Source organism: Varroa destructor, unplaced genomic scaffold, assembly GCF_002443255.2.
Source record: "Varroa destructor unplaced genomic scaffold, Vdes_3.0 BEIS01000005.1, whole genome shotgun sequence".
NCBI classification, from domain to species: domain Eukaryota; kingdom Metazoa; phylum Arthropoda; class Arachnida; order Mesostigmata; family Varroidae; genus Varroa; species Varroa destructor.
The window spans coordinates 20,440,678-20,457,422 of record NW_019211458.1 but is presented as its reverse complement, the minus strand read 5'-3'; the positions used below and the strand labels follow the sequence as shown (position 1 = coordinate 20,457,422).

Below are 16,745 nucleotides of genomic sequence, written 5' to 3'. Positions count from 1 at the left end.
ATAAATTATGAGATAGAAGGAGTCACTAATTAATTAGTTGACAAAGTACTCAACTTTTATCAGTCGCCTAGCTGCAACAATAGCTTTCTATTTATAAAAAAATATATCCATGGATTATATTTTGAATGAACTCAAACATTTTGATCCTTACGACTCGATTAACGTTGAGATAAACCCTCGATTTTTTAAATTGGTCTCGTTCAATTTTCATTTCTCGAGAATCCTAGAATCATAATATTTTGCAGTGCATGACCATACTGCCTTTATCCCGCTGTGACACTACCCTTTATATACTAGCCATTTATTCACGCGCAGCATTACATCGCTGGAGATTCTGTAGAAAATGATTTTCGATGTCTTGCAGGCCATTGGCTTCAAGATGCCATTTCAGGGAACAGCTTTAATCTCTGCGGCTGAATTGGCCAGATGCGCCCAGCCATTCAGACCGGAGTTGGCTCTAAATATCAGTGGCTGACTGGCTTGTTTAAAGGTATTAAAAAGATCCATCTCACTGACATTCAAAGCTTAACCGCTTGCGTAGAGCGGTGGAAAACTTAATGTGGCCAATGCGCTTTTAGTCGCTTCGGGATCCAAGAAATAACAGTATCACAATTAATAGCGAATAAAAAGAGGAAAGCAAAGAAAAATGAAAACGAAACGTGCAGACGTAAATTATTTTTTTTTATACGGGCATTATAAAACATCTCAGAGTATTAAACTGTGTTTTGGATCTTTAACCCAATATATAGACATGGTTAGCCAATTTTAACTGCGTGTTTTCAACACAACTCACAGCATCAGATATTGTTCTGGCTCCATTCCGCTTCAACTGCTATTTCTCCGGCTAAGTCCATGCTTGATTTGTAGCGAACATACGGTATGCTTCGCTCACTGCAGGCTTTACTATAATTGATAGTTAATAGCAACATCACGTATATTATCGCATCTAATTGTAAGCGCCTTCACTTTAACAATATGGACTTCGAAGTAGCCTAGTCATGGCGGGAAAACTACACGAATCGCAAACGTGTCGAGGAATAACACAAAAATAGTAGTAGAATAAAGCAATATAAACGTCTATTATACAAGAAAATGGACTACACCTTATGGGAAGTAAATACGTACGTAAAGCGGCGTTTGTTTCAACTAACCTTTTGTCTAGTCTCGTTAAGACTGATAATTTATTTTTTTCTAGTATGCAGCTACGTGTATTGCCTCGTTGCTGTATATGATCCCTTTTAGACCAAACTTCAACTGGCGCATCCTAGACCGCTATGTCGATTTCTAGTCAACAACATGCTACCTACAGACCCTCATTCTATTGCATTCATATAGTGTATGTACTAATAATATTAACCAAAATCCACGATACATTTCATGCAAAATCGGCCATCCATCTTCACTTTCCCGTATGCTATAGTTGACCCTCGGTCTCATTACGTGTGACCTTAATTGTCTGCGCAGAAATTGCCCTCTTCTCACCTAGAAACCTCCTTGCAAGGGCGTAGCTAAGTCAGTCCATTATTTCCGGTTAGTATATACGTCAGTAGGTCACTGTAGCTTCTTGTCTCGTTGACACATTTTCGTCTTCTATACCCCTTCATCTTGATCAGGTATACCTTCCCCGCACTAAGCAAGGAAGCCCTTCTTTCTACTTGTATTGAGATTGGCTTACCCTCGAGAATCGGGCACTGAAGCCCCTTGCTGCTTGCCAGACCACGGCCTTTTTACGCAGCCTCATTGCCAGTCAACTAATCCCGGTGCATAACTGCTGCTGTTGTCTGACTTCTGCCTTATTCCGGGAAGCAATATAGGCTTCAACGACGCTCAGTAGGTCAAACGACATATTGTCCGCTCCTGAAAGCGCTAGCTACTGTTTTAGCAGCTTTAGCTCGCTGATGTGAAAGGTTCATCGTTCGCAGCTATCTATTATTGCATAATAGTCCTAACCCATTTTAGCTAAATGACCGCATGCACGCGCGCGTTTCGTATCCGCCGTATTCAGTAGCGACAGGAATTTCATACAGGAATGGATCTAACCTTTCGCGGTCTATTTTTCGCGTTCCCCCTGTATCTAGCTATATTGCTTCATCGCCTTTGTGCTCTATTGCTTTGAAAGAAGTGCGAGTTCTCTGTGACGTTCCTCTCAAAAAAGGGAACGCATGGCTAAGGCCGAGACAGCGAAACGCAAGGCAAGTAAGGGAGCTAACGGATATGTAATGGGGTCGCAGCATGAAGGCGAACTAGCACGGTATATTCTGCGATCACGAAACGCAGCATGCTCATACAAATATGAAGGATAAGGAAAAGGACTACTCTTGTTCGAATAATTCGTAGAGAAATTTAGGCGCGTCAGAAAGATCTAGGTCTATTCCATGACTCCTGTGATGCAATGAAACAGCTACGACAGTGGGCCATACAAACTGTAACTGTTCCATTTGAGCTTTGTGTAGCTTATGAATTACGTATGTGTATAGAGAAAGATGTAACTGTTGTAAAACGGCCCACAAGTACCACCTTATTTTCTCGTCTTCGCGGCATTTCGAAGATAACTCACAAGCACGTAGACCTGTTAGGAAAACCAGCTGGCCACTCGAATATGGTTGCGCCTTTTCGGAGAGAAAAAACAAAACTTCAAAGAAAACCCATGGGCAAAACCCATGTCTTTAAACAGATTGTCGCACCGAATTAATCATACATTATTTGTTCACCTCTGCTTGTTGTAGCCAAAAACTTCATATATAGGTTAACGACGCAATATCAGAAAGGGAATAATGTATAACCAATTAAAACACTTCGCGTCATATGAATTATACGGATATTGTTGAGTTTATGACACTAATTTGAGAGATTCGCAAGGTACACTAAATATAGTACTAGTGGGCAACGAGTAGCATGATCTCCATCACAACTTTCCCTGTCTCTACCCTCGTGGAAGCCTGCAGAGTGGGGAGCAACCTATCCACAATAAAGTGAGGGACATGCTTGTTTAGCCGGTTCGTCCCTTTCCATTCGTTGTTCCTCACTGCTCCCAAAGCAATCTTCATCAATCCCCGCGAATTCTCGCTCCTAGTTCCTAAGGTTTGTTTTGAAGACTTCCGTCGCTGAAAGCTCGGAGCGACGATGTGGATCCCCGGACAGCAGTAGCGAGTCGGCTGGGAGCTACGCGAGATGATTTCAGGTCATCATGTGTAGTCCCGGATGCCCTTTTGAAAAAGCAGGCTTTGAAGCGATTTATTCGTTCAAGACTTTCCGCTGTAAGATTTTCCCGACTCACGCGTATCATAGACGTTGTGACCAGAGCTATATTGAGGTCGAGCAGGCTGAAGCGCTGTTGCGAGAAGCAGGCGATGAGGCGGTTTTATCGCCCATGCGGCCAGCACTGCCTTCCTGCATTTTTCGGTGACTTGCGCAGTAAAACTTCTACCGTTCGTGCAAAAGAGCACCCTAAGTGCGGAAACCGGTTTACACAGACAAGAGACGACCGTACGAGGCACAAAATGTCAGTGGCCACTATCCTGCTTCCTTTTCTAAGTTTCGTCGCTTCCACCTCGGTTAGGTTGGCAATTGGCGCATGAAGCCGAGTTGAATCTTGCTGTACTAAGAACCTGTTTGACCCGTGTATCACTGAGTCCCCTGAATACAAAATGATTTCAACTATTTTTTTAACCCTATTATTTGTTCAGGAAAGTGTTTTGGCAACACGGGGAATAAGAATGGTTTCAAATAATTACTCTGAGCCAGATCAATTAACTGTGCGAATGGCAGAGCTCTGACACTCCGTCATCGATAATTATTCTGTTTCCCTGCAGAACCAAAGTGAGAAGGTTAAGTATAGGGACGCCCATCTCGGCTAGCGTGATTATCACCTTGTCTCTAGGTAGAGAACCGAATGCTGTATTCAACGGAAATCGCGTATAACGGAGTACACGGCCACTGCTTTTTCGATATCGGACATTCTGCACGCCGTTTTTGTAAGGCGTTCTTTTCAAAACCGAGGTTAAAGTATACTGTCCAGGGCCCCGAGAACAAAAAAGCCTTAGAGTTGCGGTCTCCTCACAGTTCCTCTGTGTAATTCCTAGCGTTTTAGCTAAAGCCTGACCTCGCTGCAGGCTACATTATCATCTTCATGAGCGAGTGCGGCAATTCAAGGTGTTGCGTAGTGAAGCCGGACCTTTAATTGTCAATGCTAGAACTTCTTCACGAAGTCCTCCACTATCGACAATTCAACTTTTAAGTTTAGTGTTAACTTTCTCATAAGCAGATTTCTAATGGTGCCTTCGCTTCGCGGTGATCGGTCCTTTTGAAGCTAGCCCAACCCGTGGAATGCTTGACTCCTAAAGTCCGGTTGAGCTGGCCGGGATACGTGTTCAATTTCCCCCCCCCCCCCTCCCCCGTGTTATTGTTATTGATAGTCCTCGCGTGCCTACCTTCTGGTTCCTAGCACTCTTGATTGTTGCGATCCCTACCGCCCAAAAAATGGGTTTATCTTCGTGGCAGTATTACTATATAGCTATACCGTTCATTCTTAACTACTGGGCGCTGTAATATGGAATGAAGAGGAGCCAAGAATTTAGCATTTTCTGGACCCGGTATTTTCACGTAATTTTACTAGCCGCGGGTTAAAGTCCTAGTAGAAGATGCACATGCATTTCTGACCCAAATCGCGAAGTATTCACGTGTCCTTTCCGTGTTGTATGTTCAAGATAATTAGCTGCTAGAAACATATATGGCTGGCTCATCGATGCTTCTATTATACTTCTTTGCTTCACGTACGACACTGTTGATGTCCATTCGTTGTCTTCCGAAGAATCGTTTCAGCGCGAGGCCAAAGGGCTGTATGATGCTGCTGCCCGTCACTAGTGTTGTTTTTCATTACGAAGTCTGCCTGCTGGGTTAATTGTTGGATCAACCTCATTGCCAGCTTTACACACGACATATATGAATATTGCCCTTCGTATACTTCTTATATATATATACATATATATATATATATATACATATATATATATATATATCTGAGGCAAATACCCAGTGTCTAGTCAGGATTTTTTTCAGGCTCGATGATTGCGACCATTTTCGAGTGCCGATGGTTATTTTTTAATACCATGGAATACCTGCACAGCTAGCTTCTATTGATGTTGCGCCTGGCATAGCATGATTCCCGCTTTACAGTCGTATAAGGTGCACCCAAGATGAATAAATTGTCACATCAAATCAGGTATACCGAAATAATTTTCTGTACAGACAATTATATGAAATCATTGAAAGGTAGCCAGTAATACATTTTATTTCTATACTATGTAGAGAAAGAGGGACCAAAAGTAGCTGCTTCTAGACATGTAAAGAACTTGTACGAATAGGGAAAAGTATGATTAAGTCTTATTCGAAACGCCTACTTCACTTCGTACCACTCTGCATCATTCGTTCGAACGCGGTCCGGATTTATGTTTGCGGGGTCCACCTACTATGACCTATTTGTCAGACGGCTATAACAAATCTCATACCGCTATTACGCTAAAAGCCTTTAAAGCGTTTGTTCCCTTCAACGAAAATTCACCGAATTTTTCTAGCTTTTGCAGTCATTTCAGTTGGGCTAACATTTTAGTAATTATCTTAAGTCTATTATAGCCGCCCTTAAAACTGTTCAAAAGTTACAACCAAAATTTATACGATTTTATATACAAAACTATTTCTTATTTTACGTACGAATTATGTCTAATTATATATCTAATAAACGTTTGTAGCAATGGATATGTCAGTACTTGAGTTAGACGTCAAGCTGCAGTTGAATACCACTACCGACAGTCGTAGTGAATTGTTTCATTACATACAAATTATCATTGTAGTTATAAATACGTACTAGGAGGATTTGGATTACGTCCCTGGATGCACTAGTTTTATCCGCAGTCACTCAGAGACAAATACAACTTCAGTTCAAATACAGAACCTGCCATATTTTGATTTTTGGTAGACATAAAGTTCGTCGATGAATAGGCGTAATTATGTGATCCCTATCGAGTGTTCCACATTTCCAACGTAAACAGTTAACCAGTGCTACATTACTGTGAGAATAATGAAGGCTTACCATTTACCCACTTATAGCATGAATGGCCTACAGTCACCGTGGCCTATTATTCAGATTTTCTCTATTCATTGTTTCTTACATACGCTTCAAACGACGTTACTCCCGTATCTATAATGCAAATACACTTTGTAGGAATGATGCAAGAATCCCATACCTCACAAGCGTAAGGATTTAGCCTTGCGCAAGAAGATTGCTTCCGTACGGCTTTGAAGACTATCACAGTACACGCTAGTGACTGACATATTTACCTCAGTAGAGCTCCTGAGCTGTCTAAGGTGTTTACCGCCATAAGCATTTGAGTGAAATGCTAGACTAAGACACATTATCAGACAAATAGGCGTACATAGGCATGCATAGCATAACATCATGCCTAAACATTGTACTGCTATATATAGATTTCTCATGTATCATTGGTTGTATTGTACTAGTATATAATAGTCCTTAAGTTCCTGTTTGTAATATAAATCACTTTAAAGTAGAAGATATACAGCGTCTATTTTGCCACGATAGAGACAACTCAAGTTTTTACTCTATATGAGTTGGGACTATAGACGTTCCTTATCGAAACGCTCAAAAAGCGCTTAGACAGTCTCTTTCTATAAATTACTCCCGCAAGAAATAGACTGAGATAAAATAGATTGCACACCTACTTCTATACTTTCTACCAAGTCAGTGGGGTTCAGGTAATGTCCACGGCTAATTAGTCTACTAATTTCCCTCCATTTAGATTTTCTCATAGCCTAACCCTGCGTCTGCTACCCCGACAGACAATTTACGAAACAAGTATATTGTGATCGCCATTTTTCTATTAAGAATAGTGCATAAGAGGATTCAACATTTTAAGTTCTTTGCCGTACCAAATTACGTGAACAATGTCACCATTGAGGGCTCAGGAGGAGTCACTCAGACAGGATTCAGCTAATACAGCTTCGCACCAGGTAGCGATTCCCAGAGACATCATGTATGCACACGCAAGCGATTTTTTATTTTTCCTTTAGTTATCAGGGAAAGTTCAGACTTTGCATGAGTGTAGGGTGGTGAAGGAGCCTATTGTCCCTGATGAAATCCTGTTTGACGAGGCATTGACACATCGAACACTCGATATATTCATGCATTTATTCATTATATGGACGGGCTGCTGTTTAGCACTCGCTAACCTTGATTCTACTTATTGAGACGAATGACATTGAGCTGCCAGGACAGATTATCGTCTACGCGCAGAAGTATGTACCTTTGGCCTTGATAGAATTCGTTTGATTGGCCGTTCCTGTTGGTAGTCTCCAACGATACCAGCATATTCAGTTTCAAGGTTACTGGCTTTATCCATTTCCGATAATTGGAAAGGATTACAAGTAGCTTGACTAGGGTGGGTAACTAAATGCGAGAACGAATGCCACGAAGACTGCTGTAAGATTTTGATGATTGAAGGCCTTGAGCCGCTTACAGCCATCTGAGGTTACTACCTATTCGACATATTGGAGGACGAAACGACGAAGTTCCTCCGTATATAGACGTATTAGCCAATCATTTTAATTAGGATGAGTACTACAGTAGCAGTGTCACTTCAATCGATTACGTTTACAAATTTTGCACTACATTAGAATTTTCAATTAGAAATACATTATGCTTGTGAGAGTTAACTATTTTAACCTTATCCTAATCCATATCATATGGTATTTCAACACGCAAAATTTTGTTGTGGGTCATCAATGAAAACTAACACGTACCTCAACCTACTACATAGTTCCAAATGGAAGTCTGCTAACATGGACTTGTTCAAATCTGTTTCATATTTAATAAACCCAAATCGTATCTCACCAATGTAATTCTTCATTTCCGGCACAGTTCTCAGCTAAAAGCGTTAGCTTTATCACGTGGTGATCACCGCTGCAAATCAGAGTTGCCTTTACAAGGTATGAAGCTATAGCCACCTTTATTCTGGACTTGCAAGATACTTCGAAGTTTCTATCGTCAGACAAAGATCGTTTTGTTAGAACAAACCCCGCCGTTTGGTGCTCTGCGGTAAATAATAACGCGAATGTTATTCAACGACTTCTGCTAGCAGTTCGCTACTGTCGCTGTTCTAACCAGAGCTCTATATAAATATAATAAGCTCTATATAAATATATATAAATTGATATATATATATATAAATTTGCAGTATAATAACTATCGCGTGGTGGTCGCATGATTTTCACTCTGCGTCTGCGGAACTGTCAGACGCATTCAGTTGTAGTTCAACTACGCTGCGTGTGTGCTTGCGTGAAAGGTAACAAAAGTTCTAAGTTATTTCTATTATATGTATCTCTAATGCTTTGATAAGCACAGCAATTTTTGGTATAATGCCAGCACGAGTTATCAATTAGCATAGTAGCAATGACCTAATATAGAATGAACAAATAGCTATGGTTGAAGGCAATAAAGAGTACCCCGAATTCCGCTGACTTCGGACGTATCAGTCATATGATAGTTTAGAGTCAATTCGTTACAATATATGTCTATTACTCAGAAACATCGATGTCCACAAAATTGGCATCGAACAAACGGCCAATTTATACAGCATTACATAACTGTGTTTTGATGAGTAGCTCTATACTAGCTTGTACCTTTTCAGAAGATATTATTATTGAAAACTTCTACTATTATTCAAACGTTGCATTTCTGGACCGCAACGTTCTGAGCATTATTTTTCTGCCATCATTTCGCGTTAGAAACTCGAGGTGATAACATGTTTTTTCCACAACTGTGAAGAGTCGAGTTCCACGTATCCTATCACCAAAGCACACTGAGATATGAGTTTCTCGTGGTGATTTTTAGAAAAATACGCTACTTCGAAATCTCCTTCGATGTTGTGTAAACGTTTCTCTGGAATCATCTAGTGAAAACTCATGTTCCTGCTATTTATGAGGTCAACAAAGATATAAAAATGCTGCTTCGCATATGCGCCTAATATGGAGAAATCTCAGCCGATGCCCAGCCAATTTATGGTGGCTCTTTCACCCGTTTTTATCGGCTCCGAATCCACATTTGGGCTCAACAACTTTGCGAGACCCCACTCGTTCAACAAATACGTTACTCTGCTTCCTTCTATGCATCCGAATTGGCGCTGATAAGCAATCGTAGATAACAGCAATAGAGCAAAGATACAGAAAGGACAAAACAATGCTTACTCAAGGTCTCAACAAAAGCAGTTCCTCTTCAAGGAGGTGCTAAGGGTCCTAACTGTTCTGTCTTAGACTGGTCGTAGTCAAATGGAATGGTATTAGATTAATTTCCTTATACCCATGGGGAAAGTAAGTAGACGCTATGTTTTTAGCTGTTGCTCTTATACTGATTAGAAATTGGCTTTCCGAGAAGACCGAAGGTGAAGAAAGAGGACGATGAACGCTCGACGCCGGTTTGCGTCGAAATAGATTTATGTGTGAAGACAATCACAATGTTGCCCTGTTAAGGGAAACGCATTAATAGACATATCGTTTTTGCAAGTTTTACACATACTGAAATACATACCTTTCATTGCTGCGCAACATATTTGTTCTATATACATATGTCTATATACACTCTGGTAGAAGAACAGCAATGTCGTTGACGCTAATCGAGCGTCTGAATAGTTCAAACAGTTTGCACCATTTCCTCAAGTTAGATGCACACATGAATATTAATACCATTTTTGGACAGTATACTTAAAACAGCATTTGGAAGTGTTTTCTTTTAGACTGGCTTCTCTTCCTTAGTCTTTTCCTATTTAGTTTTCAATAAGGATAGCAACTGAAAACGATCTTGAGGAAACTACACGAGGCGGGGCTATATTATACAAAGTATCCGGTGTTAGTTGAATTTCTCTATTAGTTTTCTATTAGTTTTTTAGCAGTTATAAGCTACAATATGTGGGATTATTTGAAACAAGCCGTTAATTTTTATTTAGAAGAATTATATAGGCGTTAGATTTTGTCATACTTTGGTATATCCTGTTTTCTCAAAACAAGCCGAAGAAAGCTAGCCAATAAAAGGGAAGAAAAAGTGGACATTTTTTCATTGAAATCAAAAGCATTTTTTCTGACAATGAACGTGAGGCCTAAATGGGACAAAATATAAGACAATAGGTATGAAAGATACCAGCAATTTCATGGTGTAATTAGCCAAAGTTCAACTGAAACATATAATAGCGATGACTGCAAGCTGCCGTGGCTTTTATTGCCTGCACAGTTATGTCCCATATTTCAACAACTAGTGGCATTTATGTATGTAAAAACTATATTTTTTTGAATTTAGCCTGAATTGTTATAAGCGACGCATAGGCCTGGATGTGAAGAAGGCTTTGTAGAATATGTCACTGTGATTTTTTTCCGCGGTATTGGTTGTCGTAATACCCGAGTGAATTGACCTTTCATTTTCACCTAGCCCGACGTTCCTTTAGAGGCACACACGGGTTGATTTCAAGTTCGTTTTATCAACGAATAGGTATGATATGGTAACTTTGCTTCGTTTGACTTACCTCAAATTATTCATCGTAACCCAGCAGTTTCTAGGTGTATAACAGAAAAGTTCTGGTATAAAAGATTCTCGTCTTTCTGTAGGCCTATTTGCAATCACCCATTTCCGCTACTGATTTTATGCGATCGTATATCTACACCATAGAAACATGGCGTTGAAGTCAACGATTTTAAGCTTTTTTCGGTGATAATTCCCCACAACTGAATGATCTAATAATGCGTTTATACCTGCTTCTTGATGGAGGCCTTGCTGAGGAACACGAACTAAGTAGATTGTTCGGACCAATTTTAAATGTAATTTAGGCGTGTCTATACACGGCTAGCTAGAATGACCCTGATCCATTCCGCGAAATATGTCAGGCCGTTTTTTCGGTTAAATTAAACTATTACAATGTGTCTAATGATTAGCAGAAAAGTTTGGCCGCGTAATCCGTATACCGTTAGTAGGGTAGACGGCAGGAAAACTTTCTCTTTGTAACTTAAGATAGTCACGTTTAGTGCATACGTATGGCTGTTGTTGTTGGATTAGATGTTTGATCTAGTGTATTTTCATATAAATGAAATGAATGAATATGTTACGCCAGTCTCGAAACAAAATATCTGACGATCTATTAAACTGTTAGCAGCGAATCTGGTGAACGTTCAAATTACGCGCCACTAGCAAACTAAATTTGGCTGTTCAAATATGGCTACCTCGATGTTTTTGCATTTCGTGAATGAATACCAGCTGGGTTTAATTTAGTTAAGAAAGAATAACATCTCTTAGCGTCAAAGATTAACGCTCAGAAGTGAAGTCTTGTCCCTCGAAGGAGACAACGCCGAGGTGACTCATAGATGATCTGTGCAGACATTAGTTGCATGTGAACAATGTCAAAGTTTCAAAAAGGGAGAATGAAGAGCAACGAGGAGGCGATCAGACGTCAGTAACAGCTGGCTAGAAATTTCTTCCTTTTTTTTTTTCCTATACTTGTGGTCAAATTCATATGTTAAAATTTGACAATCTCTAAAATGAAGGCCAACCGGTAACCAGGAAGAAACGAAGTCAACGAAGCAGCTGCTTTATCATTTAGAGCTAAATGCAGTCCTTCTATACTGGTTTGTCTATCGATTGATTCTAGCACTTCATTACGACGTTATTGGATGTGTAGAGATTGCACTAGAAACTAAAGACTCCAGGATTTTATTCTATTTACGCCAAAATTTCGCTCTTAGCTAAAACTACACCCTTTTAGAGCTCTGCCGGTACTATCAATAAGGTCGCGCTAACAGCGCTATAAACGATAGCGGCATGATTCATATGTTCTCTGAACGTCACCATATAACAACGTGCGCGTGGGCAGCCCGTCTGTGTACTTCCAGCATTAAATATACTTATTGATCGAATATACGTACGTGTTGTTTTTTCTTGAGTTATTACAGCCTTGCATTGTACCGTACATAATGGGCAGTCTTTGCCACTTATTTTAACGCATAAACACTCTGACACAGCTGAGGGTTTCTAAAGAACTAGCATCTTTCACGTTTTCTCAATAATAAGGCCATGGATTTGGGTGCCTCTTTTCGTAAAGACTTTGTTGGACAATCAAATACTATTTACGCTATATATATATATATATATATATAATTTTGTTTAAAGTACATTGCGGCGAAAAATCACTAATAGTAAATACTCTATTCAAACGTTATCATCATTGAGTTCATGGGTTTATAAAAGGTTAGTGCGGTACGTTGACAAACGCGAATATTCGGAAACTTGTGACTAATACTTAAAGATATCTAGACAATCTAGTTGACTACAGTTCTTTCGATACCCTTCTTAAGTAAGCCGAACAAAAAGTAATTAGAAATCGGGCCACAAACACAAATATTAGATTCATCTATAGCTATTTCCGCCTTTTTCACTGTTGTCCATGTATCTCAACGATTCTGATGAGATATCACGTGTAGGTGATGTTTGGTTTACATAGGCCCATCAAGGGATACTATATGAATCTAAGCTTCACCGTAGAGAGGAACTACTTGAAGGAAATATTGATATATATATATATATAAATATAAAGATTGCATTTTTCAAAAATCAACACAGACGCTAATGATCCGTTATTCCTATAGGCTGAACTCACGGATGGTAGGGTGCTAGTGGCTCATTTTTCTTAGAAAAGCCATTTATGCCATTGGTTCAAGAGCACGGGATGCCACTACGACCCGGTATCCTAAATGTGGCAACCCTGTTGACGTTTCGACAAGTTAGGCACTGTTTAACAACCCTACAAGGAATGTCACAAAGTCTTTCGTATATACGCTACGATGAAAGATGTTTAATAAAGAAAAGAGAAATAATTTTTACCTAACCGCTTCTAGATTGCAGACTGTTATGAACAATAGGTGGCAAAAAAACAGGCATAGAAGTAATAACAATAACTATTGTAACTACTATTAGCAACTTATCTGACTTCAAATGAGTACCGCGTAAGATCAGGGTGTCCTTTACAAGCAAATATTCTTAGTTTCTATCACAACGGCCTCATCTGTGGTACGGGGGGCAATAGCTGTTGCTCAATTTTGTATATGTTGTATATCACTTTTTAGACGAATTTCGGCCTAGGCGGGACAATGTTTCATTTATTCAGCTTTATTGATCCTTTCAGGTTTAATTACGCAGTTTAAGACGTAACTATGGTTGCTGATGTCACACGCACGACTAAACTTTCTGTGATAACATACCTTTAAATAAGAATCATCCCAATGCTTACGGCACACCTTCCTTTAAAGTCTTGCAAAAACGTTTCGGGCCCCAGCGACTGTGACTGTGGCTCGCGTCAAAGGTATTGTGAATCAGATACGGACAGAGACGCTTCCTTGAGCCTCTGTTAAGCGCCAATCCAGCGCCCAGAGCGTAAGCGGAAACGTCGCGAGAAGCGACGGCAACCCAAAGAACACTGGCAGAGTAGCTCCAGAGCCTAGTCATCTTCCTTAACAAGATCGATTAAATACGAGATGTCTGCAAAGACGCAATAAAGACTATCTTCCTTTCAAAATAAACGTTTGCTCTGCAATAAACAACAAACTATTGTTAATTAGCACGGCACAAACAAGCATATTAGCATTGTACCGGAGCATTACGCCAGGCTTAAATCAATTGTTTGTTTTACTATACTTATATAGGAATCGATAGATTCGTTTATTTGTGGGTTCTGGTAAGCAGAGCCACCATTGATTGCAATGTTATAGTGGTCAGTGCATCTTCCGAGGTCTAACGGGTGCTTCGATACATTTTGCCTTTTGGTTTGTATGCAATTCGTCTTGATCACAGAATTCGGTATCCATGAGGTCGCTCAATAAAGAAAGACGAAAAAATAATTACGCGACCTTTAAAAATAAGAACTGGGACATTTTAACAGTAATTTGACGGAGGAAAATGTGAAGGACTCTCACAAATTGGAGGTTCGAACCATATATACGATTTACATAATTCACAGACAATTCTTGCTCATATCTAAATAGCATTAAAAAAAACGCCGCTAAACCAAGCTAATATGAGCAGCAAGCGAAACCTAGGCATTCATCTGTACCCTTTAAATCTGTTTCAAGTTAAGCCATTGGCATTATTAGATGATGATTTTTCAAATGATACAAGCCTTTTACGCAAAGTTTAACGTAAAGAGTCACGGTCGAACGGAATCGGCGTCATTACAGCTCCTATAGATAATACGTTGGAAATGTGTCCTAACGTACCACATACACTATTGTCCACTGCGGGCTTATCGACCCTGCAACTTCTCAAGAGTTAAAGAATAGAGTAGAAATGGGCTATTCCTGCAAATTGGAGTTATCGATTTTGACTGCTCTGATAGGTACCAGTGACAAATGAGCTCAACATAGGCCGCGCTCACCACTGAACATCCGCAGTTATCCGATCTAACCTCGGAGTTAGATAACTAAATCCTAGTTGAAGTTGCGCTTAATACATTTCAATGTATTTCAATAATAAACAAAGAATCAGTTCTGTACTGGATTTCTCTGCTATAATAGCTACCTACGAGTTTGCGAGCAAAACATTCTATCTCAATTAGAAAAATTTTTCTCGAATCCAAAAGGGTCCTTGATAGGATGTCGAACCGATAGGTATTCGCAAATGCGTCTCAAATTGACTAAATGAATATTAATCGTTATTATATATATGTATATATATATGGTAAAAATAATTCAAAATGGCGCAGATTGGTATAATTTAAAAACTCAAACAGGTCTGTATTAACTCGTCCGTTGTAAATTAATATCCTAATCGTTCTCTAAGCGGAACTTCTTTAAATCCAGGCATATTATATGCTGTTCCGCGAATAGTACAAGTAACACGGAACGACTTGGAATAATGTTGAAAACTTTTTTTTAGCCATTTAGGGGTTTGCGTATCTTCCATGGAATTTGTTTACCACGGTAAATTGGTTTTTGACGTATAGTTATCATATAATGTAAGTGGCAATATATTTGGTTATTATATATTACGTAGTTGAAAGCTCCTCATATAACTGCAAGCGTTCGTAAACAATATGGCATAAGTCGCTTCTAGTAAAAACGATTGTGACGGCATAATTGCGGATGCGATGATAGGTTAAGCGGTGTCATTGTGTGCTACCGCTGGGCACTCTATGCCACCTTGTACCGAAGGTTGTTGGGCCCCAGTACAAGCAAGGTTATCTCAGCATCAATTAGCCTTTAATGGTCAATAAAATAAGCCTTTCTATTTATTCGCGTAACATCAAATATGTCCTACTTGGTCAGACTGTTCGAAAAGTCAAAACGTCAAGGCAAAATGTCCAGCTAGACACTAGGTGAATTTCGCGCAGACTGAAATGCAAACGTTTGTTTATGAACTTAGACATATGGGGCGGTCTAGATCCAAATCCGGACGTAGACTCACTGCGCTTCGTGCTGCCAGCTGTCTGAAGCAATTTATAACAGCCTAGGCATCCTTCTCGAAATTCTTAGTTCGTTACATTTTTATAATTTCCATTTTCTTAATATTGCTCTGTTTACTTTTAGCAACAACTTTTAGCAATTCCTCTTATCGGTATGTCAGTTATGTATGTTACGTATAGTTATGTATACGTATATTGCATACGGTCGTACAACTAAGCACGAGCTCGAGAACCTTAGCGTGTTTGAAGTTGATTACCCTTTGACGAACCAATGCCGATATGCGTTGAGGTATGGAGTAGCTACTAAACATCTGTGCGTAGATATGAGTCTTTCAAGGAAGCTACGATGTCTCTCTCATTTATAGATGTAAGCACAGCTTCCCTTCGTCGAGAACCTAGCACACCGCTTGTAGGAAAACAAATAAAAGCAATGAAAGTAAACTTAGCCAAAACGTCGCTGGCTTTCCGAAAGACTCTAGGCAAACGTTTATCGGACCTCATTGTACACATCTTTTTATCGGCTGTAAAATTGCTCCCATTCAGTTGTACCGTCCTTTAACGAGATGTCAGCCATGTTTCCGCCGACGTCGAGGCGAAACCATAGATCTAAATGCGTATCTATATAAGTTTGCGTAGCTAGTTGTGTTTATTTCCGCACATTTCGTGTAAATATTTATCGTAGAACCATAGCCTTAGGCTAACAGTAATGTTTTGAACGAATGTGAGAGTATCTTAGGCGAAAACTTCAAATCTAATTGTTTATGAGCAGAAAAATAGAAACGTATCTATGTTATTTTCTCAATCCCATCGAAAGCAACCAAAATCTAAACATTAATGTGGCTAGCTTAGTACGCCAGCGTAGGTCTCGTCCACTGATTCGGCCACTCAGCGTAGATTTTTTCGGCACAAATAATTGCAATTGACCCTTCATAGTGAGTGAATCCGCTACTGCCATTAACAACAATACCATATCAACCATAGCAGCCATCTTCTTTTTTCAATGTCCCGCTTAAGCCTAGCAGCATGTAGAGGAGCAGCCCACCAAAAGCGGCCCATATAGCCATAGAAGCAAATCCGTTTCGAGCTACGGCTACATCTGTAAGGAGACCGCCAACACTATTTACCTAGAGGAGCGTCACGCCAAGAATTGATCAAGGTCTGTCGATTGCAGCGTCTACGACACTGAGCGCTGACGGGAGAATCTCGTAGATCCTATAAATCCAAACGGTTGAGGTTACAAAACAA

At 39.8% G+C, this 16,745-nt stretch overlaps 1 long non-coding RNA gene across 3 annotated transcripts in view; it reads right to left on the bottom strand.

The window, feature by feature from the left end:
- The window catches only part of LOC147755408 (uncharacterized), a 41,654-nt gene that overhangs the window by 21,300 nt on the left and 3,609 nt on the right, over nucleotides 1-16,745 (bottom strand). Inside the window, exons 2-3 of one of the 3 annotated variants that reach the window (XR_015327870.1) lie at nucleotides 15,758-15,906; nucleotides 13,306-13,631 (exon numbers count right to left, since the gene is read on the bottom strand). This is a non-coding gene — a long non-coding RNA (uncharacterized LOC147755408). Of the gene's footprint in view, nucleotides 1-13,305; nucleotides 13,649-15,757; nucleotides 15,907-16,745 lie in introns of all 3 variants that reach the window. The other 2 variants (XR_015327869.1, XR_015327871.1) reach the window with 2 other exon arrangements.